Below are 24050 nucleotides of genomic sequence, written 5' to 3'. Positions count from 1 at the left end.
CACCGTATTAGCAGTTAGCCACTGAGCTAAAATACATTAACCAGGGATTGTTTTTGGTCATTTGGAAATTACACATCGGAAGCATGACTCAATCGCAATGTCTTCCCCAAATGAAATTGGCCCCGTGTTGCGAAACACAATTATTATTTTTTTTTACTTTGCTTCGACTAATTTATAGCTGATAGATTTGGAGGGGGAAAAGCGTATCATCTTAAATCACTGGGCTAAAAGAGTCAAATCACAATTAAATGGAGCAGCATGAGGTTAGCTTCCAGGCTTTCTTGTTAATTGATTCTGGAGCCATTGCATCCATCTCTGCAGCTCCAGAGGCCATAAAAGGACCGCTGGATCAAGTCGTTGGATAGCTGAGAGTGGGAGTACCCTTCATGGGACTGTTTCACTGGGCCAGCTATGGAAAGTCCGGTCATCACAAGATATGAAGGGTTGACCTTTTTGAAATGGATAACTGCATATGGTTCCATAACAATGTATGGCTTTTACAGTGCTGTAAGTGCAACATGCCTTTCAATGCAGACATTTTTCAAGACTGAAAGAGAAAAAAAAAAAACGGTCAGGAGCATTGTTGTGAAATCATGAAGACTTAAGATACATATGACAAGTCTTACAGTACAATGCATTATAACCATATAATGAATTATACCTGTTGGATTTAATCAAAATGTTACCCACATCAGTTGTGCTGATTCTCTGTAATTCCTCCCAGTCGCATCAGTATTTAAGGAGCATAAATAATTGGGCAGAATGTAATCAGATCTCATAAATGCCGGACAGTCTAGGGAGTCGGCCAGACAACCTAGCGTCCATTAGCACACGCCACGCTGATTAGCAAGATTATAGGCATATTATCTATATTGACAAGATAGCTGAGTGAATGCTCTAACAATGTAAATAAATGTCATCAATGATTGAAGGCAGGTGAGATCAGGTGGGACCATTCTAGCCAATGAGAGATTAAATTTATATTTTTTATTTCACCTTTACTTAACCAGGTAGGCAAGTTGAGAACAAGTTCTCATTTACAATTGCCACCTGGCCAAGATAAAGCAAAGCAGTTCAACACATAGAACACATGGAGTAAAACAAATACAGTCAATAATACAGTAGAAAAATAAGTCTATATACAATGTGAGCAAGGGAGGTGAGGGCAAAAAAAGGCCATGGTGGTGAAGTAAATACAATATAACAAGTAAAACACTGGAATGGTTGATTTGCAGTGGAAGAATGTGCAAAGTAAAGAGAGAAATAATGGGGTGCAAAGGAGCAAAATAAATACAGGAGGGGGAGAGGTAGTTGTTTGGGCTAAATTATAGATGGGCTATGTACAGGTGCAGTAATCTGAGCTGCTCTGACAGTTGGTGCTTAAAGCTAGTGAGGGAGATGTGTTTCCAGTTTCAGAGATTTTTGTAGTTCGTTCCAGTCATTGGCAGCAGCGAACTGGAAGGAGAGCCGGCCAAATGAAAAATTGGTTTTGGGGGTGACCAGAGAGATAAACCTGCTGGAGCGCGTACTACAGGTGCGTGCTGCTATGGTGACCAGTGAGCTGAGATAAGGGGGGACTTGTAGGGACTTGGATCTCTTGTAGATGACCTGGAGCCAGTGGGTTTGGCGACGAGTATGAAGCGAGGGCCAGCCAACGAGAGCGTACAGGTCGCTGTGGTGGGTAGTATATGGGGCTTTGGTGAACGTCTGGCACTGTGATAGACTGCATCCAATTTATTGAGTAGGGTATTCGGTGGCTATTTTGTAAATTACATCCCCGAAGTCGAGGATTGGTAGGATGGTCAGTTTTACAAGGGTATGTTTGGCAGCATGAGTGAAGGATGCTTTGTTTTGCGAAATAGGAAGCCAATTCTAGATTTAACTTTGGATTGGATATGTTTGATATGGGTCTGGAAGGAGAGTTTACAGTCTAACCAGACACCTAAGTATTTGTAGTTGTCCACGTATTCTAAGTTGGAGCCGTCCAGAGTAGTGATGTTGGGCAGGGTGCAGGTGCAGACAGCGATCGTTTGAAGAGCATGCATTTAGTTTTAGTTTTATGTATTTAGTTTTATGTATTTAAGAGCAATTGGAGGCCTAGGAAGGAGAGTTGTATTGCATTGAAGCTCGCCTGGGGGGTTGTTAGCACAGTGTCCAAAGAAGGGTCAGAAGTATACAGAATGATGTCGTCTGCGTAGAGGTGGATCAGAGACCCACCAGCAGCAAGAGCGACATCATTGATGTATACAGAGAAGAGAGTCGGTCCAAGAATTGAGCCCTGTGGCACCCCCATAGACTGCCAGAGGCCCGGACAACAGACCCTCCGATTTGACACACTGATCCCTATCAGAGAAGTAGTTTGTGAACCAGGCGAGGCAATCATTTGAGAAACCAAGGCTGTCGAGTCTGCCGATGAGGATGTGGTGATTGACAGAGTCGAAAGCCTTGGCCAGGTCAATGAATACGGCTGCACAGTATTGTTTCTTATCGATGGCGGTTAAGGTATCGTTTAGAACCTTGAGCGTGGCTGAGGTGCACTCATGACCAGCTCTGAAACCAGATTGCATAGCGTAGAAGGTATGGTGGGATTCGAATGGTCGGTAATCTGTTTGTTGACTTGGCTTTCGAAGACCTTAGAAAGGCAGGGTAGGATAGATAAGTCTGTAGCAGTTTGGGTCAAGAGTGTCCCCCCCTTTGAAGAGGGGGATGACCGCAGCTGCTTTCCAATCTTTGGGAATCTCAGACGACATGAAAGAGAGGTTGAACAGGCTAGTAGTAATAGGGGTGGCAACAATTTCGGCAGATCATTTTAGAAAAAAAGGGTCCAGATTGTCTAGCTCGGCTGATTTGTAGGGGTCCAGATTTTGCAGCTCTTTCAGGTCATCAGCTGACTGGATTTGGGAGAAGGAGAAATGGGGAAGGCTTAGGCGAGTTGCTGTGGGGGGTGCGGTACTGTTGACCGGGGTAGGGGTAGCCAGGTGGAAAGCATGGCCAGCCGTAGAAAAATGCTTATTGAAATTCTCAATTATAGTGGATTTATCAGTGGTGACCGTGTTTTCTATCTTCAGTGCAGTGGGAAGCTGGGAGGAGGTGTTCTTATTCTCCATGGACTTTACAGTGTCCCAGATCTTTTTTTGAGTTTGTGTTGCAGGAAGCAAATTTCTGCTTGAAAAACTAGCCTTGGCTTTTCTAACTGCCTGTGTATATTGGTTTCTAGCTTCCCTGAAAAGTTGCATGTCACGGGGGCTGTTTGATGCTAATGCAGAACGCTATAGGATGGTTTTGTGTTGGTTAAGGGCAGTCAGGTCTGGAGAGAACCAAGGGCTATATCTGTTCCTGGTTCTAAATTTCTTGAATGGGGCATGCTTATTTAAGATGGTGAGGAAGGCATTTAAAAAACATTATAACCAGGCATCCTCTACTGACGGGATGAGATCAATATCCTTCCAGGATACCCCAGCCAGGTCGATTAGAAAGGCCTGCTCGCTGAAGTGTTTCAGGGAGCATTTGACAGTGATGAGTGGAGGTCGTTTGACCGCTGACCCATTACGGATGCAGGCAATGAGGCAGTGATCGCTGAGATCTTGGTTGAAAACAGCAGAGGTGTATTTAGAGGGCAAGTTGGTTAAGATGATATCTGAGCGTACCCATGTTTATGGCTTTGGGTGGTACCTGGTAGGTTCATTGATCATTTGTGTGAGATTGAGGGCATCAAGCTTAGATTGTAGGATGGCTGGGGTGTTATGCATGTTCCAGTTTAGGTCGCCTTGCAGCACGAGCTCTGAAGATAGATGGGGGGCAATCAGTTCACATATTGTGTCCAGAGCACAGCTGGGGGCAGAGGGTGGTCTATAGCAGGTGGCAACGGTGAGAGACTTGTTTTTAGAGAGGTGGATTTTTAAAAGTAGAAGTTACATTTTTGGGGGTACAGACCTGGATAGTAGGACAGAACTCTGCAGACTATCTTTGCAGTAGATTGCAACACCGCCCCCTTTGGCCGTTCTATCTTGTCTGAAAATGTTGTAGTTAGGAATGAACATTTCAGAATTTTTGGTGGTCATCCTAAGCCAGGATTCAGACACGGCTAGAACATCCGGGTTGGCAGAGTGTGCTAAAGCAGTGAATAAAACAAACTTCTGGAGGAGGCTTCTGATGTTAACATGCATGAAACCAAGGCTATTACGGTTACAGAAGTCATCAAAAGAGAGCGCCTGGAAAATAGGAGTGGAGCTTGGCACTGCAGGGCCTGGATTCACCTCTACATCACCAGAGGAACAGAGGAGGAGTAGGATAAGGGTACAGCTAAAAACTATGAGAATTGGTCTTCTAGAACGTCTGGAACAGAGAGTAAAAGGAGGTTTCTGGGGGCGATGAAATAGCTTCAAGGTATAATGTACAGACAAAGGTATGGTAGGATGTGAACACAGTGGAGGTAAACCAAGGTATTGAGTGATTATGAGAGATATTGTCTCTAGAAATATAATTGAAACCAGGTGATGTCATCGCATGTGTGGGTGTTGGAACTAAAAGGTTGGATAAGGTATAATGAGCAGGGCTAGAGGCTCTACAGTGAAATAAGCCAATAAACACTAACCAGATATGAGTGTGAACAACAGGTGCAATATTCAATCTGTAAAGCTGCTTACAGATTCCACGATAGAAATGTAAAGGTAATTTCCAATTGAGCCGACATATGCAGTATTTAACGTGAATGCAGTCTCTGCTATAGCTATTGCTTCAAACTTCAATCACACTGTAAAGGAGAAGTTCCACGATGCGGATTGAATAGAGCCTCGTTTCTCAAAGTTGTCGGGAATGCCACATGCATCCACATACAGTGAATTGCAAAAGTATTCACACCCCTTCTATATTTTTGTAATATACCAATTGGTACTGAAAAGGAGATGAATATGTGTGTATTTATATGGCTTTCCTTCATTGATCCCAAATATTCCGAACTGTTCTCTCCATATATTCTAGTGAGTCTGTTGAGAAAATTAAAGTTACACCAAATTTAAAGGGATGGCTTTTGATAAATGTCCTTTAAACCCCAATGAATGAAAACTCCACAAAAAAATCTGTTGGCCAGCAAGTGGGCCGGTTTTCAGCAGATTTAATTACGTTTATCCAGCATGCACAAGGGGACCACGCCGGCAAAGCCCGTTACGCACCTGCATAATGGCTGAATAACAACTACTGAGAAGAGTGTAAGAAAGGCATGTAGAAAAGGCTGAAGAAGTCTGAATCGGTCCCTGTGTGAAACGAGATCGTTAAGTTTGTGTTTATTGAGAAGTGTTTCTGTGGGAGAGGACATTTGAACTGAGACACATGGAATCATCCAAATACTCCAGGAACATTCTCTACTTCAACTGTGACTCACTCTAATGTACTAACTTTCTACAGGGTAAACTGCGAGAGGTCAATTTGCAATGATATTAAACAGTCAGTCATAACCCAAGCTAAACAAACATACTGCACACGTCTCAGGTCTGGCGCCTAGCAGTGATCGAAATGCATAACTGGGAATCCCAATTGTTCTCAGACATGGCTCTCTAAGACAATTTACAATGGACTAGCGACCCATTATTCTGTAAGACAGAGGATGAATGGAAAGTAATTTTCTGTTTAGCCCCTCCCATCTTTAAGCTAACACACACAGCCCCCTTCCTCCCTGCTACATGACCAAGTCTCCCACCCAAAGCGGTCCTGATAATCTCCATTGGTATAACAAGATGTCACAGGAGAGGTGGCAGCCCTGGCTATTAGCTCCATGTCGGTCCCCCATGTGTTCACGGAAGCCTAGGAGGGATTGGCTCGGGTGCTGACAACTCCATTACATGGGCCCTCTCCTCTGTCTATCTCACTCCTTCACACTCACCTCCAGACACTCTGGTACTCACAGCAGGCCATCTTTATACCTCTCCCATCTCTCTTCTCTCCCTAATGGATACAGGTTGTAGGCTCTGGCATCTTGAACTCTCCGCCTTTCTTAATCTGTCTCTCTTTATACCCCCCCCCCCCCCTCCATCTACCCTCTCTCTCACTCTGCTTCCCTTCCTCGATTCTGATGATCTGTTCCAGCATGAGAGCGGATAAAATGAGAAGGCATGTTGCACAGCCTCATCAGGACTGTGACTGCTCAGCATTCAGACTACTCTTAACATACCAGCGGGTTATTTTGCCTGCGGTTGAAGTTGCTTATAATTAGTCATGTTATGGCTAATTGATGGAGAATTTTGGTCCTATAGCCATTTTAAAATGATTTAATTAGAGTATAAAATAATCTATCGCCACCATGAGTAATCTTAGTTCTTACTCATTCCAAACAAGTCAACCCACAAACTGTTAATTTGTTTTTCTCCATTATGACAACGGTTCATCGTTCCGAAGTTGAACTATGTTGCAAGATAGGTACTTAGGGCTAGATTGTATCAGATCCGCGCTAGCCGACACCCGCATCTAATTGAATCTAGGCCTTACCCCCAAAGCCACAGCTGCTTTCACAATTCTTCTACTCTCTTTGTATGTTTGATTTTGATAGTTGCAGGACTCAATATGCAAAACTATTAACTGATAGCCATTATTGTGGAAGGCAAGGAGTTGCCCCAAAGCCACCTTCATTTAAAGGTCTACCTGTCTAATTGACCTAATAGCTGGGAATAAGATGATGCCGACAGAGATGGTCGCCCTTGCTTCGCGTTCTTAGGAAACTGCAGTATTTCGTTTTTTTAATGTATTATTTCTTACATTTTTACCCCAGGAAATCTTAAGTCTTATTCCTTTCAGCTCAGGAAGAACTATTGGATATAAGAACAACGTCAAGTTACCAACATTACGACCAGGAATACGACTTTCCCGAAGCAGATCCTCTCTTCGGACCACCACCCAGGACAATGGATCTAATCCCATCAGCTGACTGAAAACAACAGCGACGCAGAAGGAGCGGTCTTCTGGTAAAGCTCCCTAAATGGGCACATCGCTCACTGCTCCCGAATATACTACTCGGTAGAGGAGATTTGAGCAAGGGTTGCCTTCCAGAGAGACATCAGAGACTAACATTCTCTGTTTCACAAAAACATGGCTCTCTCGGGATATGTTGCCGGAATCGGTCCAGCCACCGGGCTTCTCCATGCATTGCGTCGACAGAGATAAACACCTCTCTGGGAAGAGGAAGGGCGGGGGTGTATGCTTTATGATTAACAACTCATGGTGCGATCATAACAACACGCAGGAACTCAAGTCCTTATGCTCACCCACCTAGAATTCCTTACAATCAAATGCCGGCTATTCTACCTACCAAGAGAATTCTTGTCAGTTATAGTCACAGCTGTGTACACCCCCCCCCCCTCCCCCTCCTCAAGCGAACACCAAGACGGCCCTCAAGGAACTTCACTCGACTTTATGTAACCTGGCAACGATATACCCAGAGGATGCATTTATAGTGGCTGGGGATTTTAACAAAGCAAATTTGAGATCAAAGTTACCTAATTTTATCAGCATATTGACTGCACGACACGTAGGGCTAATACTCTCGACCACTGCTACTCTAACTTCCGCAATGCATACAAAGCCCTCCCCCGCCCTCCCTTTGGAAAATCTGACCACGACGCCATCTTGTTCGTGCCGGCTTATAGGCAGAAACTCAAACAGGATGTACCAGTGACGAGAACCATTCAATGCTGGACTGACCAACAGGAAGCCACGCTCCAAGATTGTTTTGATCACACGGACTGGAATATGTTCCAATCAGCCTCAGAGAATGACATTGATCTGTACGCTGACTCGGTGAGTGCGTTTTATAAATATGCATTGGCGATGTTGTAACCACTAACTATTAAAATCTACCCTAACCAGAAACTGGATGGATGGCGGCATTCGTGAAAAATTCAAAGCGTATAATCCACCGCATTTAACCATGGAAATAGGTCTGGCGATATGGCTGAATATAAATAGTGTAGTTATTCCCTCCGCAAGGCAATCAAACAAGCAAAATGCCTGTACAGGGACAAGGTGGAGTCGCAATTTAACGGCTCAGACACGAGACGTATGTGGCAGGGTCTACAGGAAATCACGGACTAAAAAAATAAAAACAGCTAAGTCACGAATACCGAAGTCACACTTCCAGACAAACTAAACACCTTCTTTGACCTCTTTGAGGATAATACAGTGCCGCCGTCGCGGCTCGCTAACAAAGTCTGCACCCCCCTCTCTCCTTCACAGTGGCTGACGTGAGTAAAACATTTAAACATGTTAACTCTAGCAAGGCTACTGGCCCAGACGGCATCCCTAGCCGCGTCCTCAGAGCATGCGAAGACCAGCTGGCTGGTGTGTTTACGGACATATTTAATCGCTCCCTATCCCAGTCCACAAAGGTGTGTGCTCAGCCCTCTCCTGTACTCCCTGTTCACCCATGACTGCGTGGCCATGCACGCCTCCAACTCAATCATCAAGTTTGCAGACGACACCAACAACGACGAGACAGCCTACAGGGAGGAGGTGAGGACACTCGAGTTTGGTGTCAGGAAAACAACCTCTCACTCAATGTCAGCAAAACAAAGGAGATGCTCGTGGACTTCAGGAAACAGCAGAGGGAGCGTCCCCCTATCCACATCAAGGGGTCAGCAGTGGAGAAGGTGGGAAGTTTTAAGTTCCTGGGCGTACACATCACAGACAAACTGAAATGGTCGACCCACACAGACAGTGTGGTGAAGGAGCAAAAAAACTGACAAACTTTTACAGATGCACAATCGAGAGCATCCTGTCGGGCTGAATCACAGCCTGGTATGGCAACTGCACTGCCCTCAACCACAAGGCTCTCCAGAGGGTGGTGCTGTCTGCACAACACATCACCGGGGGCAAACTACCTGCCCTCCATGACACCTACAGCACCCAATGTCACAGGAAGGCCAAAAAGACCACCCGCTGAGCCACTGCTTGTTCACACCGCTATCATCCAGAAGGCGAGGTCAGTACAGGTGCATCAAAGCTGGGACTGAGAGATAGAAGCTGTTTCTCAATAACAAGGCCATCAGACTGCTAAACAGCCATCACTAACTCCGAGAGGCTGCTGCCCACATTGTCACCCGATCATATTGATCAGATCACAAAACTCACATTTTCGCATGGTTTAAAAGAGTTTCTAGTCTACAGCCACAACCCCATGAACATCCAGACAGCCTCCCATTGTGTGAACTTGAGAAATGTACAAAAAAAGTGACAATTAAAGACAATGCTTAGCAAACGGAATTTGAAAATGCAATACTACTTACTTCCAACAACACCAATAATGTTCTACATATTTTGACATAATTAGCTTCACATTATAAAGCACTGTTTTTACAAGATGAGATCCATGCATTTCAGGGTTTGTGTCGCCATCAATTGAGCCTTTGCGGTGGTGAGGATCATGCCAGCATCAAATTGACATTAAACACAATGTGGCTAAATTAGGAAAAGGGGGAAATTTAAAAGTATTCTGTTGTAAAAGTTTTATTTTATTAGACAGTGTTGCTACTTTTGGATTCCTGAGTTTACGACTCTTAATTTATCGGCAAGCTCAGCAGGCAAGCTCAGCAAGCAAGCAAGCTCAGCAAGCAAGCTCAGCCCTGTGACTGTGATCTTCATAAGTTATTTAGGGAAATGCCAAGCACCTGAAAACAAAAAGGGTAGAACGGCATTGGAGGAGGTGAGTGGGGAAAATACTGACAGATCCACTTCCCCTACAGCTATCCATAATGAATCCGATGCTGAGCCCGTCAAGGAACGATGACGCACAAGACCAGAGGTCGGTCTTACGTGCACGCTCCCACACACATACACAGGGCTGTGTGATATAATATGCTTGTATACTGTACAGAAAAAGGGAGGACTGACTCTGGACTCCAAACAAACACACCATCCACTATGACAATAGCTAACATGCTGTAACAAGGAGCCCTGAGACATTAGAGAAGCTATGCTTCAAGTGACCACTTTTAAGTGACAGCTTCATCAACAGTTGTCATCCAATCAGTTAGCAGCATCAATCAGCTCAGTTCCATTTCACACAAAAATGTTAGGGCACTTTTCAATCAGATCCTCTTTAGCCGAAATCCTCATTATTTCATTTAATTATTTTTCTAGCGTAATTATTTCAATTCAATTCAAGGGGCTTTATTGGCATGGGAAACATGTTAACATTGCCAAAGCAAGTGAGGTAGATAAAATACAAAAGTGAAATAAAAATGAACAGTGAACATTCCACTCACAGAAGTTCCAAAATAATAAAGACATTACAAATGTCATTGTCTATATACAGTGTTGTAATGATGTACAAATGGTTAAAGTACAAAAGGGAAAATAGATGAGCATAAATATAGGTTGTATTTACAATGTTGTTTGTTCTTCACTGGTTGACCTTTTCTTGTGGCAACAGGTCACAAATATTGCTGCTGTGATGGCACACTGTGGTATTTCACCCAGTAGATATGGAAGTTTATCAAAAATCGGGTTTGTTTTTGAATTCTTTGTGGGTCTGTGTAATCTGAGGGAAATGTGTGTCTCTAATATGGTAATATATTGGGCAGGAGGTTAGGAAGTGCAGCTCAGTTTCCAAATTTTGTAGGCAGTGTGCACATAGCCTGTCTTCTCTTGAGAGCCAGGTCTGCCTACGACGGCCTTTCTCAATAGCAAGGCTATGCTCACGGAGTCTGTACATAGTCAAAGCTGTCCTTAGGTTTGGGTCAGTCACAGTGGTCAGGTATTCTGACACTGTGTACTCTCTGTTTAGGGCCAAATAGCATTCTAGTTTGCTCTGTTTTTTTGTTAATTACTTGATACATCGGAAATAATTATCTTTTTGTTTTCTCGTGATTTGGTTGGGTCTAGTTGTGTTGCTGTCCTGGGGCTCTGTGGGGTGGGTTTGTAAACAGAGCCCCAGGACCAGCTTGCTTAGGGGACTCTTCTCCAGGTTAATCTCTCTGTGGGTGATGGCTTTGTTATGGAAGGTTTGGAAATCGCTACCTTTTAAGTGGTTGTAGACTTTAACAGCTCTTTTCTGGATTTTGATAATTAGCGGGCATTGTCCAGTTCTGCTCTGCATGCATTATTTGGTGTTCTACACGGAGGATATTTTTTGCAGAATTCTGCATGCAGAGTCTTAATTTGGTGTTTGTCCCATTTTGTGAATTCTTGGTTGGTGAGCGGACTCCAGACCTCACAACCATAAAGGGCAATGGGTTATATAAATGATTCAAGTATTTTTAGCCAGATCCTAATTGGCATGTTGAATTTTATGTTCCTTCTTGCCTTGTCTCTCAGATCGTTCACAGCTTTGTGGAAGTTACCTGTGGCGCTGATGTTTAGGCCAAGGTATGTATAGTTTTTTTTGTGTGCTCTAGGGCAACGGTGTCTAGGTGGAATTTGTATTTGTGGTCCTGGCGACTAGACCTTTTTTGGAACACCATTATTTTGGTCTTACTGAGATTTACTGTCAGGGCTCAGGTCTGGCAGAATCTGTGCAGAATATCTAGGTGCTGCTGTAGGCCGACCTTGGTTGGTGACAGAAGCACCAGATCATCAGCAAACAGTAGACATTTGACTTCAGATTCTAGTAGGGTGAGGCCGGTATTTCCATATAGCCTACACTTTCTCTTTCTGAGTTTCTAACAGTAGTGGGGCGGGTGAATCTTCTTGAAAATGATCGCAAGAGCAGCTGCTCACCGAATTGATGGCTCCCAATGCAGTTGCACCTCTGACACTGCCAAAACATCCGCTATGCGGGTGTCTACTATGGCCGGTTAACTCTTGCTCTGATTGAATCTAGGCCTTACACGATCATTTGACCGTGACAAATGGTCTTTCTGTGATTCCTCCCCTCAGAACTTATTCCCCAATGCGTCTTGAGGAGGATGCAAGGAATCGAGAAAAGATTCATTGAGAAAGTGACATTCATTTTTTTTTCTCCTTTATTCATTTTTTACTTAACACTTTTTTTAAATTAACTGCATTGTTGGTTAAGGGCTTGTAAAGTAAGCATTTTACTGTAAGGTCACTGTAATGTGCCTGTTGTGCTTGGCGCATGTGACAAATACTATTTTATTTGATATTGCATCTTTGGAATGAAGCAGAGTCCATACAAAGGCTCTTAGTAGGAGACAGCTTGGTTAGCATTGTGCTTGGCTATTGATCGAATTACCACCTAGTGTGATGGACTCCTACTGAGAAGAATCAACATGTTCCAATAAAATATTTAAAAAATACAGCTATGTGATGTTAGGTAGTGTGCATGTATAGGCCTTTGCATTCTTTCACAGGTATTGGGTTTGCCTGATTCCTTTTGAAGGGTGCAACATCTGTCTTTGGAGCACCATGTTCCACAAATATAGCGTGTAGTGTCAACACTTCAACCGCAGTCAGCTGAACTGTGAGAGAAATGTTCTGCGCAGTGCCTGACATTAAATGGTGACTGCATTTTGGCCTCATTTTAGATTTGGTTCATTAATGCTAGTGGCCATGACTGAATTTAAACTTGAGTTGATTTTGGGGTGTGGTTTGATGTAGGTGTCTCTTGTGTGTGTTCACAGGTGGGAAGAGTTAGCCTAATCATTTGTTGCCAATCAGCTACAGCCGGCTGGTGTGTGTGACTGTGGCAAAGTTGGTTGACTTTGGATAGCCGCCGGGGCTAGTTAGGGACCATCAATAAATTACACAATGTAAATGAGAATATATTTTCAGGTTGCACACCTTTATAAGTAAAAAATAAATAAATGCTTTCATCATTTGTTCATTAATTTCTAGAATTTGTAGTTGGTTTGTGGTTTTAAGTAATTAAAAGTTGGAGCTATTGCAATTTTTACAGATTGTCCCTAACTAGCCACAAAGTCAACCCAAATTTACCATGGGCATTACGATTGGTCCATGTGCAGCTGCGGTTTAAAGTAATTTCATTATCAAATGTAGAAAATCATGCTCCGTATTGGTGAGGTATGAAGACTTTGCTGATATACAGTACTGTACATCAGAGAAGGCTCATTGTAAAGGCTGGAATTGAATCAATGGAACAGTATCAAACACATGGGAACTACATGTTTGACCCCATTCCATTAACTCCATTCCAGCCATTACAATGAGCCCACCTTCCTATAGCTCATCCCACCAACCTCCTCTGCTGTACATGTCCATTGATATCCACATTTCCCTTGTTCGCTTGCACCATCATTGTCATTGAGCCCTATCAAGGCATCACGCGCTACATTGCATTTGTCCTCGTTTTGGGAAAAATTCACAGAGGGCGAGAAAAAGAGGATGGTTGCTTAGCAACGCCAGGTAAAACTTGGTTCACTCAGCCCTCGTTATTGTGGTATGAGGGACTAGGGGAATGAGTTTGGAAGTGACAAATAGAAACCCCCTCCACCCTCACCTTGTCATGGCACAGGTAAACAATCTATGGCCCGGTTGGGGACGAGAGAACTGATGGAAGGAGAGGCCACCTCGCCTAAATGTCTCACATAGGCCTGTGCCTGTCTAGATTCATCTCACACTTATTTGAAGCGTGAGAGCATTCAGTTTAGGATTTTTACCCTGTATGATCTGTATCGTGATGCCATTGTCTTGAGTCATTTTTCAACAAAGATGGGACACTTCCATCCAATGTTTTGAAAACCTGTAGTGAGTCCTAAGTCTAGGGCCTTTGGCTTGTTAGTGTCTCATGGACTGGATCTCTAGCATCTTTCAACGGTTAGAGACCTACTGATGTATACCGCCCCTTGAGGCTATCAAGTAACAAGAGGAGAAATGGCCAAAAGATTGTACTGAATTGCTTTGCACAGGTAGGCACACGCGCACTACCTAACATCACATAGCTGTATTTTATTGGGAACATGTTGATTCATCTCAGTAGGAGTCCATCACACTAGGTGGTAAATGGATCAATAACCAAGAAACTTTGAGCAACAAACCAAGCACACTGCTAACAGGTCTTTTACTAAGAGCCTTTGAGCTCTGCTTCTTTCCAAAGATGGAATATGTTTTCTCTTTCTTTATTCTTATTTTTTTCTAGATTCCTTGTATCCTCTCTCTCCTTGCATTGGAGAAGGTCTGAGGGGAGGACTCACAAAAACACAATTTGTGTCACGGTTAAATGATAGTGTAAGGCCTAGATTCAATCAGATTAGGATTTAACCAGCCATAGCAGACACCCGCATAGCTTTTGGCGGTGTCGGAGGTGGAACTGCATTGGAGCCTTCGGATCGGTGAGCAGCTGCTCTTGCGATCATTGTCAAGAAGCCGCACCCACCACTCCTGTTAGAAATTCAGAAAGAGAAAGTGTAGGTGTGTTTCGCTCAAATTGAAAAATCATTCCACTAAATAATGACAATTTATATCATCTTAATTACATCGCACATTCCAGTGTTCAAACTTGTAAACAAGGCTTCATGAGATTTCTGTTAATGCAACTCCGTGCAGCCAATGGCAATGTCCACTTTAGGTATAATGCCAGGAGCCTTTTGTGGATTTGACAGCTCTAACTCTGTTCCACTTCCGACACCCCCAAAACAACTGCTATGCGGAAGCCGGCTAAAGCGGACCTGATTGAAAAGTGCCCTAACATTTTTGTGTGAAATGGTCTGGGCCCATTGCTGCTGCTAACTGATTGGGTGAAATGAACAGGTTCTCTGAGCTTTATCCTGAAGTGACAATTGTAGCTGTCACTTGAAGCTTAGCTATTCTCTAATAATAATGTCTCAGTGCTCCTTGTTAAAGCATGTTAGCTATTGTGCTGAATTACTTTGCAAAGGTAGGCCACCCTTTGTTTCTATCTCACACACCACACACACATCTGTTTGCTGCCCTCATTAGGCTTGGGTTGTTTGCTGGTGTATTTCATGTCATACAGACAAACAGGAATTTCTCCCTATCCTGCTCTCAGATGGTTTAGATTCAGCAGTATACATGCTGTTGACAGTGTTGCTCCTCCCTATTTTCCCTGATCACTCCCAAGATCCTATTTCTGGAAAACGACTGTCGTCAGCTTTTCACTTAGGCGGTATACCGTATTTGACGATATACCGGTATTGATGCACAGACCGGTTTGGGTTTTTGCTTTATCGTCTATAGCGGTATTTAAATGTTAAATGCCATGTTATGTCCATTTTTATAGTTTACACCACTACTTAAGTCATCCCTCTCCATACCACTTTCCACAGAGTCCTAGCCCCACCACCTGTCACTTACTCTTTTCTTCTTAATCTAAATAATTGTGTATTTTTTTTGTCATTTAGCAGACCGGTCTCCCTTGGGACTCAAACATTCATCCCTGGCATTGCAAGTGCCATGCTCTACCAACTGAGCCACACAGAGTTCTATAATTACACTATTAGTTTGTGCCTCTTACATTTGCAAATAGCTAGTTTGTCTTTTCTTAGCAAGTTTTAGTTAAATCGTTTTAGTCACTAATGCTAAACACTAGTTAGCTGGCTAGCTAGCTAAAAATGTACTGAGTCAGAGAAAATATAGCTAGTTAATATAGCCTGATACCAGTGCTGGTAACAAAATGGCGCCGGAAGAAATGGCAGCAGTTTTATGGACACCCAACCAATTGTGCTATTATGTGGTGTTTTTTTACGTTATTTGTAACTTATTTTGTACATAATGTTTCTGTAACCGTATCTTACGGCAGAAAAGAGCTTCTGGAAATCAGGACAGAGATCACTCACCTCAGATTAGACAAAGATTTTTTATTCAAATAGCAAGATGCACAAGACATTCTCCAAATACCCGACAGGGCCATCATCCCAGTTATTTGCAAGACGAGGCGATGCAGGTACAGAGGACAAAGAGGGGGGGGGGGGGGGGTCTGTGCATATTTGTAAATAGCTGATGCACGAGTATGTTGTGATAAATTGCAGGCCACACTACTTGCCTAGAGAGTTTCCAGATATACTTTTCGTGGCTGTTTATTTACCACCACAGACAGATGCTGGCACTAAGACCGCACTCAGACAGCTTTATAAGGAAATAAGCAAACAGGAAACCACTTACCCAGAGGCGGCTCCCCTAGTGGCCGGAGACTTTAATGTAGGGAAACTTAAATCAGTTCTACCAAATTTCCATCAACATCTTAAATGTGCAACCAGAGGGGATAAAACTCTTGATCACCTGTACTCCACACACAGAGACGCATACAAAGCTCTCCCTCCATTTGGTAAATCCGACCACAACTGCACAGTGACACGAGCCTACCAGATGAGCTAAATCACTTCTATGCTCGCTTCGAGGCAAGCAACACTGAGGCATGCATGAGAGCATCAGCTGTTTCGGATGACTGTGGGATCACACTCTCCGTAGCCGACGTGAGTAAGACCTTTAAACAGGTCAACATACACAAGGCTGCAGGACCAGGTGGATAACCAGGACGTGTGCTACAGGCATGTGCTGACCAACTGGCAAGTGTCTTCACTGACATTTCTACATGTCCCTGACTGAGTCTGTAATACCAACATGTTTCAAGCAGACCACCATAGTCCCTCTGCCCAAGAACACAAAGGCAACCTGCCGAAATGACTACAGACACGTAGCACTCACGTCCGTAGCCATGAAGTGCTTTGAAAGGCTGGCCATGGCTCACATCAACACCATTATCCCAGAAACCCTAGACCCACTCCAATTTGCATACTGCCCAAACAGATCCACAGATGATGCAATCTCTATTGCACTCCACACTGCCCTTTCCCACCTGGACAAAAGGAGCACTTATGTGAGAATGCTATTCATTGACTACAGCTCAGCGTTCAACACCATAGTACCCTCAAAGCTCATCACTAAGCTAAGGATCCTGGGACTAAACACCTCCCTCTGCAACTAGATCCTGGACTTCCTGACGAGCCGCACCCAGGTGGTGAGGGTAGGTAGCAACACATCTGCCACGCTGATCCTCAACACAGGAGCTCCCCATGGGTGCGTGCTCAGTTCCCTCCTGTACTCCCTGTTCACCCACGACTGCATGGCCAGGCACGACTCCAACACTATCATTAAGTTTGCAGATGACACAAGTGGTAGGCTTGATCACTGACAACGACGAGAGCCTACAGGGAGGTCAGAGCTGGTCGGGTGGTGCCAGAATAACAACCTATCCCTCAACGTAATGAAGACTAAGGAGGTGATTGTGGACTACAGGAAAAGGAGGACCGAACATGCCCCCATTCTCATCGACAGGGCTGTAGTGGAGCAGGTTGAGAGCTTCAAGTTCCTCGGTGTACACATCAACAACAATTAGAATGGTCCAAACACACCAAGAGTTGTGAAGAGGGCACAACAAAGCCTATTCCCCCTCAAGAAACTAAAAAGACTTGGCATGGGTCCTGAGATCATCAAAATGTTCTACAGCTGCAACATCGAGAGCATCCTGACTGGTTGCATCACTGCCTGGTACAGCAATTGCTCGGCCTCTGACCGCAAGGCACTACAGAGGGTAGTGCGTACGGCTCAGTACATCACTTGGGCTAAGCTGCCTGCCATCCAGGACCTCTACACCAGGCGGTGTCAGAGGAAGGCCCTAAAAATTGTCAAAGACCCCAGCCATAGACTGTTCTCTATACTACCGCATGGCAAGTGGTACCGGAGTGCCAAGTCAGGACAAAAAGGCTTCTCAACAGTTTTTCCCCTAAGCAATAAGACTCCTGAACAGGTAATCAAATGGCTACCCGGATTATTTGCATTATGTGCCCCCCCCCGCCCCCTCGCAACCCCTCTTTTTACACTGCTGCTACTCTCTGTTTATGATATATGCATAGTGATTTTAACTATACATTCATGTACATACTACCTCAATTGGGCCGACCAGTGCTCCCGCACATTAGCTACCCGGACTATCTGCATTGTGTCCCACCCACCACCTGCCAACTCCTCTTTTACGCTACTGCTACTCTCTGTTCATCATAAATGCATAGTCACTAACCATATTTACATGTACATACTACTTCAATCAGCCTGACTAACCGGTGTCTGTATGTATCCTCGCTACTTTTATAGCCTCGCTACTGTATATAGCCTGTCTTTTTACTGTTGTTTTTATTTCTTTACCTACCTATTGTTCACCTAATACCTTTTTTGCACTATTGGTTAGAGCCTGTAAGTAAGCTTTTCACTGTAAGGTCTACCTACACCTGTTGTATTCGGCGCACGTGACAAATAAACTTGGTGTCGGCCCTAGTGTCGGCCTAAATCAGCATGTTTGTGCAACAGTATCTTCTAAATCAAAGAAGCAAAGCATGAATATATTGGCTACATGAAGAAACATTTAATGCAGCCAAAGATTATAGGTTCCCAAACTATGGGGCGCGCAAGGAGTCAGCAGGGGGGAACCTACTCTTGAAAGTTGTAATAGTAGAATGCACAAGGTGCAATTTCGAAATTGGGTAGTGAATCATCAGTTCTTCTTGTCATGTTAGTCATTGCATACCTTAGAGCGCTATTTATAGAAATGTCAGAAATGCCCAGATCAACTAGCCTATGTCCACTAACCTTTTTTTTTTTTTTTTTTTGCCCATAGATTTTGTTGTAATTGTTTTAGTCACTCAAATATCACATGAATACACATTAGACATGGAAAAATGTATAGAATTGCAGGAACTAAACTTTAAACCTGCAAAATCCTCTCCACTAACAAGAGGGGTGTGAACAGTTTGTAATGAACAGTACTTGTGCACATAGAAATAGATGATGCGGATGTGCAGGTCTGTTCCCCAAGTGAGAAAGTTTGGGATCCACTGCCCTATTAAACACTGATCATCACTTTGGTTTCTACCCTGTCACAATAACTCCTCCCTGGCATTTGTATTTGTTGACATGTCATGCAACACTGTATTCAAAGTACCCACTATTATATTCTAACTATATACTTAGAATGTTTATTGTATTTCCATGATTCCAACAGTCACCCAAGTGTTTTCATCTAAATGGCAAGTCAAATAAATCACAATTGCAATATTTTGTTAAGAATAAGGCCTAGCTTTTTTGTCCATATCGTGGAAATCTTCTCAAATGAGTGCAGAAATGGATGGAAATGCAGGAAATTATTTTAGGTTGAAGTTGAATTGAATATAAAAACAATCAGAATGGAGAAAGACCCATTTAAATCATTTAGAATATATGTGTTGCCACCACAGGGTCACACTACTCATAAAGCAAGTTTATAACGTTTATTAGTTAACATAAAATACCGTCATACTGTCAAACATTTAAAATATATCGTGAGATGATATTTTGGCCATATCCCCCAGCTCTACATAGGCCCTGATTACAACCCGGTCAAGCGTGCGTAAGTTGAACGTTATTCACTTTTTTATGCACAACAGAGATGCCATATTTGAACCTTGAATTAATTCCCGCATTCTCCATGCACTATAATTTACAATGATAAAAGCTAGGTAAAAGAGCAATCCGTTTGGATAAGGGAATTGTAAACATAAATTACACTTGTTTTAGACAAACCAGTTATATTGCAGCAAACTGAAGCTATCAACTTTCCCAAAGTAATCTTTATGAAATGCTGTGCCATCATGCAGAATTTAAATTGTACAGTCTTTTAACTTGCAGGGATGGGCACTCAAATGTCTTAATTATAGCCTACCCTGACTTTATGTTGACTGTTTCTATCATGTTAAATATTAGCCAATATTAGCATAGACTGTCAGTAGGCCTAATAACCACACATATTCAACTGCCAATTTACTGTTAGTTCCCTTTAGTTGGCATAGCCTACATTATCATGACATTGTTACGTTTACCTTCACTTGTTTCTTCTAAACACCGTCACGACCACGTGTTTGTTTGCTGAGGATAATTAGTAACAGTTGATAATTAAAGAGAACAGGTAGGATAGGGCTGGGGTGGTCATCCAATTTTGTCAGCCGGTTATTGTCATGCAACAGTCTGCTGTTAATTTAGCAGACAAGACATGCTTATAATCCCGTGCCATTTTATATTATATGATTTTATAGTAAGAAGAATATAGATCAACTGAATCAAATTGAAAATATATTTTTTCCATTCCACATGGAGTGCGCTTATGAAGTGGTTATGTTGACCCTAAAAGTGATCATTTGAAACAGGTCCGATACATTATTTGGCAACTTTAGTTGTGAATGATACAAACCGTAGAATGTCTTAGAAGCACACCCTGTTCTCTCATCAAGTGATCCTATTTTCACCCATCAGACTATTCTCAATTGAATCTCTTCTTTACTAACAGAAATCTGTTTGGGAACATCAATAGTAACTTGTTTTCACAGCGGAACATATTTCATTAAACTGTTGACAGCCCCTCTCTCTGCACGCTCGAGAAAGGAATGAAGGAGAGATTGGAGGAGATGGAAACGCATGGTGGTGAAACATTCTGTAGTTAAAGGTAACGTGTCAGCCTATTAATTAGGAAAATATAAATAATTCCCTATTACTAGGCTATTCAAAAATCAAACTGAAATTCACTATAATTGTAGGCTAACTCTGTAAGCATCCCCTGCACAATCAATGAACCAACAGCATTGCCTAAGGCGGTTTGGAGCGTAGCATAAGGTAACCAGTCCATCCATTATGCATAATAGTACAGTCCACACTCAGGCCATTACTACAAATTGTTTAATGTTGGAGTGTAAGCTAGACCAATTATTTACCAAAGACATATTTCTGCCATGTGTAACATGCGGTGGGCTATGTGTTGTATAAAGGCACAATCATTATATTAATTCCATTTTTTGGGGCTCATATATATAGAACTATTGGTATGCACAAGTTCCAAAATGCTAAATGCAAATCGGTGTTTTGAATGAATCATCACTTTAGAAAGTGTGGTCCACTTCATTGTGTTAGGCTTTGAAACAACATCCACAACGACCATGTTTTCCACTCAGTTTCAACCTGTTGTTGAACTTCTTTCTTCAAATTGATCAATCACAGTGAGGTGAGTTTTAAAAGCATGGTACTGTTTTGATGATAGGTGTTTAATGTGACTTTGATTGGATTTTCATTGATGTCAGAGCTGTAAGAGGGACAATAGAGCGCTGAGTGCCAGGCCATTAGTGACCTGACAGTACTACAGACTTTGGTACTACAAACGCATGTCGTGAGTGCATAAAAGGAGATTACCACGACTCAACAGTTACTGTGGAATTTTACTGCGGTCATGACTCATGACTGCCAGTAATATGGTCACCGCAACAGCCCTAATGTAGGCTAATTCAATTGTTAGGCTAATTCCATTGTTCGGCTAATTCAATTGTTATGGAGCGCGCACAGTCCAAGCCATAGCAGTTTGAACCCGACGCATGGCGCAATACTTGGCTGTGTCATCACACAGCTCCATGGTTAGTACAGGCAATAGAGGAGGGTATAGCCGACTTTTGTAAACTATTCTCCCTATTATAATTATATGTACACTAATCTTCCAACATCAAACAGCTGTATGTTTGACTCATCAATATATATATATTTTTTGTGTAAAAGCTCGCCAAAACCGTTTTTTTTTAATGATTCATACATCATTTCCTAACCCAGAAATGTGGCTAAATAATCTACAAGATCAGAGTACTTGCTATCTGCCAGTTGCTGTTGAAACAGAGACAAATATGCATATATTTAGATGGCTCTCTTTCTGAACCTGTTCTCTCTATGTATTCTAGCCTGTCGACAAAATTCTAACTAAAAGGTGCACCGTATTTAAAGGGAGGGCTAAAGATAAATATACTGAAAACTCTATTGATGTAAACCTCCACGAGAAAATCTGTTGGCCAGCAAGACGGTTGAATTATATTTATTCAGCGAAGGCAAATAAAAATATGAAAATAACACAACGCCTGCAAAGCCCGCTAAGGACCTTTTTATAAGGTTAGTCTGAATACCAACTACAGAGAGGTGCGTAAGAAAGGCTTAATTTCATAAGTCGGAATCGGGCCCTTAACGAAAAGCAAAGTTTCCCATTGTCTCTCACTCGCCATGGCTGCCTGACGCCATGGCAACCAGAGCAGCGGTGGGGTTGATGAAAACACACGAAGGGAGAAAAAAAAGATCTACAACAAATAGAAATCTCTTCATCTGTCCTCGAGGTGCGTTTATTTGTATTTGACCTAGTGAGCAAGCGTGAACAAACAAGCTGGCATCACAGTCAAACAGGACACATGCACAGACGTCTCACATCAACACATGTGCAAGTTATAAATAAATACATAAGCATTATGCTGCTCATGCATATGTACGCTGGAAGGCACGCACACATACCTAAGCATGTGCATAATATCAAAGATATGAGAACAGTGTGAAGGGATTCATAACCATGGTATAATTAAGTTATCCCCGTTTGGTAGCACTTTCTATGAGCCACCTGGTTTGTAAGGCATTATAAACACATAAGCATTTAGTCATGAGCTTTGCTTATGTAGTATTTTACAATGCATATGACCATATTTCTGCTGTCAGCCGATTTTATGAATGCTTATGCTTTATCATGTGCATGTCCAGGTGATCCAGGTAATCCTCTAAGTATTGAAATGTAGACTTTAGACAATTATAAAGGGTGTTACAAGTAGCTATCAATAGATATGAATGCTATAGCACGTCTTATACTTGCACCATGTGGTGATATGCATCCATAATGTATTATAAACAGGCGGCTCTTAGAAACGGCTATCATGACTATCACGGCTATCACGGCTATCATATCCCTTCTTCTAATAGCCACCAGTTTATGAAAGGTGTTTGGTTAAAAACCACTGTGAAAATGTATATTTGTGCCATTCTCAAAACTTTTGGCCATGTTTCAGTACCATTGACAACTCAAAACATACAGTTGTAGAGTTCAAATTAGAGTTGTTTCAGCACCATGGCCAGTGCAGAACATACCATTTGCAGCCCATGCAAGAGATAGGCCTTTCAGCACCATGGATAGCTCAGGCAATACAGTTTGGGCCTCTGGGCTCCAAAGACATTAACGGCCATATTGTATTACTGTGTGTGAAGGTACTAACTCTAGAGAAAGTGTGGAGATGGGAAACCGAAACTAGACCAACAAAAATAACAAATCAAAGTTTGCTGTTTCAGTGTCTTTAGATATTTTTGTCAGATGTTACTATGGAATACTGAAGTAAATTTACAAGCATTTCATGAGTGTCAAAGGCTTTTATTGACAATTACATCAAGTTGATGCAAAGAGTCAATATTTGCAGTTTTGACCCTTCTTTTTCAAGACCTCTGCAATCCGCCCTGGCATGCTGTCATTTATCTTCTGGGCCACATCCTAACTGATGGCAGCCCATTCTTGCATAATCAATGCTTGGAGTTTGTCAGAATTTGTGGCCTTTTGTTTGTCCACCCGCCTCTTGAGGATTGACCACAAGTTCTCAATGGGATTAAGGTCTGGGGAGTTTCCTGGCCATGGACCCAAAATAGATGTTTTGTTCCCCAAGCCACTTAGTTATTACAAGGTGCTCCATCATGCCGGAAAAGGCATTGTTGTCACCAAACTGTTCCTGGATGGTTGGGAGAAGTTGCTCTCTGAGGATGTGTTGGTACCATTCTTTATTCATGGCTGTGTTCTTAGGCAAAATTGTGAGTGAGCCCACACCTTTGACTGAGAAGCAACCCCACACATGAATGGTCTCAGGATGCTTTACTGTTGGCATGACACAGGACTGATGGTAGCGCTCACCGAGTCTTCTCTGGAAAAGCTTTTTTCCAGATGCTCCAAACAATCGGAAAGGGGATTCATCAGAGAAAATTACTTTACCCCAGTCCTCAGCAGTCCAATCCCTGTACCTTTTACAGAATATCAGTCTGTCCGTGATGCTTTTCCTGGAGAGAAGTGGCTTCTTTGCTGCCCTTCTTGACACCAGGGCATCCTCCAAAATCTTCGCCTCACGGTGCGTGCAGATGCACTCACACCTGCCTGCTGCCATTCCTGAGCAAGCTCTGTACTGGTGTTGCCCCAATCCCACAGCTGAATTAACTTTAGGAGACAGTCCTGGCGCTTGCTGGACTTTCTTGGGGGCCCTGAAGCCTTCTTCACAACAATTGAACCACTC

Source organism: Oncorhynchus mykiss, chromosome 25, assembly GCF_057628025.1.
Source record: "Oncorhynchus mykiss isolate SJ-2025 chromosome 25, ASM5762802v1, whole genome shotgun sequence".
Taxonomy (NCBI): domain Eukaryota; kingdom Metazoa; phylum Chordata; class Actinopteri; order Salmoniformes; family Salmonidae; genus Oncorhynchus; species Oncorhynchus mykiss.
Note: the sequence above shows the minus strand (reverse complement) of the source record.